Here is a 3714-nt window from a genome sequence, read left to right on the forward strand (position 1 = left end):
TATATATATATATATATATATATATTATAAGACAAATTCTTCCTTCTCTTTAGAGAGGGAAGAACTTGAGAGAGATTTGATTGCTATTTCTGTTAGATCATGTGATCATGAAGAGGGAATACCCTCATTGCTTTGTATTGTCTTCCATCTTATAAATAAAATAGATATAAATAAAAATACAGCTGGCTGTTGGGGGACGGTTTGGCTGGTATGCTGAGCATTTTGAGTCATCATCATCATCATAATCATCATCATCATCACCATCATTATCGTCATCATCACCATCATCGTCGTCATCATCACCATCATCGTCGTCGTCACCATCATCATCGTCATCATTATTTCACCTTTGTTTTCCATGCTGGCATGGGTTAGATGGTTTGACTGGAACTGACAAATTGGTTAGTCTGTTTTGGCTTGGTTTCTATGGCTTGATGCCTTTCCTAATGCCAACCACTCCATAGAATGTGCTGGCTGTCTTTTACATGCAGGGCCAGATTAAGATCCATAGAGGTTTTGGCGCCCTGAAGAATTTGTAAATGGTTCAAAATGGTTCAAAATTCCATATAACATCCGTGACCAGATAACCTGATGTGTTCTATGTTTCTTTAAGATAACAGGCTATGATTTAAGTGAGATTTGACTACTGTTTCTAGCAGATTGAGTGACCACATAGAAGTTTCCTCACTGGTATAGAATGATAGAGACAGAGGTCGTTTTCTTTTTTTTTCTTTTTTTTCTTTTGTCTCCTGAATGTGATTTGTCTGCGACACTTGGGCAACAAGAATAAATACCAAAAAAATCTATCTTATGCTTCTCATTCTCTCGGCTGGTTTTGAATAAAAAAGACAATAAATCAAAGGATAACAGTTACTGCTGCATCTTAAAGAATTCACCATATGAAGAAACTGAAGAAGTCGAAAAGAAGAAAAGATCTCTGAAACAGGAACAGGCGGCACCGTTTTTATTCTGTTGGCTTTGTGAGATGTCTGTGGGATAAAGGTTAGTCTTAATGTTGCAAACTAACATTTAAACCAATGACATTACACAATGCTAAAGAACGTCGAATATGTTCAAATCTCTGATGTACTTATTTCAGAATCAGAAAAGATAAAAGATATTGAAAGAAGAATAACAAAATTGTATTCTGCATGTGAATGGTTTCTCTGCAACATTTCTGTTTAAGTGTTGCGTTTCATGTAGATGTTGAATAATAAAACAAAAGAATAAAATCAGACAGATAAAGAACTGCTTAAATTAAATTCAAGAAGCATTAATTGAAAATATATTTATTTTTTTCTTATCTGTTATTATCAAGTGGATATCAAAAGAATATCAAATAGATACCAGATGGATCAAAAAGAAGAACAGTGGATATTCAACGAAGTATGTGTGAATATGAAATGATATCAAATGGGTAATGATAGATTGTGAAAGAGTTATCAAATGGATATCCAGATGGGTGCCAGATGAATAAAAACATAGACAATGCATAAATGAATATCAAATGAATTTGAATGATATCAAATACGTAGTGATGGATTGTCAAATACATATCATATGGATATCACATGGATGTTAGATGAATAAAAGATGGACAATAAATAAATGTCAAGTATATTAGAAATAAATGTGAAAGAAAAACTATAAATGAATACCAACAGATATTGCATTGGTAATGATGGGGGATATCAAATCAATGTCACATAGATATATTAAATACCAAATATTAAAAGAATTTCAAATATCATATGGCAAAGGGTAAATAGATATATAAAATATCAAACAGCAGATTAATGTGAAATAAATATGAAATAGATATTGAAAGGACTCGAAATGAATACTCTTCACTGGATATGGGTTGAATGGGTCATCAAATTCTGAGACAGTTCTTGTTTGAACTTACTTCTCTCTCTTGACGGTTTAAAGACCACGTCTCAATCATGCTCCATTTTTTGGATGGGGGTGGGGTATGCATGCTCTTCCTGTTGCCATCTACCTTACAGGGTACTGGATGCATTTTATTCTCGCACCAATACTACAGAGAGTGTCTTGTCTAAGGCAAGACCAACGAGTTCTCTTTCTACCTAGATCACTGGTACATAGTGATATATGTACTTCTACAAAGAATTTAGTAAAACAACTTAGTTATCATTAAGCTAGTGTTAGGAACATAAATTGTGACTAAGGTTTGGTGGAAGATTTTAATTCAAAACTTATGAAAACAAGACGTTTGTACTACAGAACCAGAGGCGGTTTCAGCTGGATTGGTATCAAAAGGGATAAACAGTCAAACATCGTCACTATCATCATGTATTTTACATGGGATTTTTGGTGCTCCAAAGTTATCTTAATGTACTTCATATATAAAATGACCACCCTATTTTGTTAGTAAATTTTGGTTTGAAAAATTTGACTTGTATGCGGGAAAATATAGTAGCAACAGTGACTTCAAATTTTGACAAGACTCTTCAAACTGTGGAAACAAACAGAGAGGGAATGAAAAAAAAAACGTGTTGAGCGCAGTGGTCCATATATATAAATTCTTAATTATATTACAGGGCACATGAAACACCAGCTTGCTAGAGAGTGGAAATAAACCCCACCACTTTCTAGCAGGCTAATGCTTCATGTACCCTCTAATATAATTAAGGATTTATTATATAGCTGTTTAATGCTAATATCACATGCTGCCACTAATGTTATTGTTATTGGTATTATCAATTATTTAGATTTGCCGATGATAATAATAATAATAACAATAACATCTTTACCAGTATTTATTTTGAATACTTACTTATTCTTATATATATATATATATATATAGTGGACATTTAATGTGCTAGAAGAAGATCATATGTTCTTCTAGCACATTAAATGTCCACTTAGTGGTCATCGTTATATATAAACATATACATTAATCCCCTGAGATCTCAGATATTTTTTCTGAATCTCTCTGATTCTTTCAATGTGCTAGCTTCCTGATAATAATTCGATATTAATTAATATCTGATTTTTACCCTATGTTTTAATTTTATATATATTATATAAAGCGGATGTTAAATGACGATGATGATGATGATGATATATGTATATATATATATATATATATATATATACAGCTGTGGCCAAAAGTTCGGAACATTTTTTAGAAATTAAAATTGTTATGCTCAGTATATGCTCCGACCAAATTTAACTTACAGAATTTAATATAGAAATTCTAATTTTCAGACCTATGTTCCAAAGTTTTGGCCATGACTGTATATGCGTGTATATATATGATTCCACAATCGGAAAGCATTTAAACATACATGAATTAAGTGTGTAACATCAATAATGCTTACATTATCAGAACTGCTTCTAAAACAAAATTCACTTCTGTGGTACTATTACTCATCAGAAGATAGATTTTACATTATTTGCATATATCTCAGACAGTAATTTGAATTTAATTAGAGGAAGATTTGAGGACAGAGTACCAATGAGCTAAAATGATAGCAAAATATCGATATCTGTTGTTCTCATTCACCTGTCGGTGATTTGTTTCACCTGGTTTTCAGGTATACAGTGATATTTTACAGATGATGTCTTAAAAGAACTTTCCCTGGATGAAATACACTTGAAAGTGTTTAAACAAAGCACTTACATTAAGTATATGGTATCAAAAATGTTTACATATATATATATATATATATATATATATATATATATATA

Source organism: Octopus bimaculoides, chromosome 18, assembly GCF_001194135.2.
Source record: "Octopus bimaculoides isolate UCB-OBI-ISO-001 chromosome 18, ASM119413v2, whole genome shotgun sequence".
Taxonomy (NCBI): Eukaryota; Metazoa; Mollusca; class Cephalopoda; order Octopoda; family Octopodidae; genus Octopus; species Octopus bimaculoides.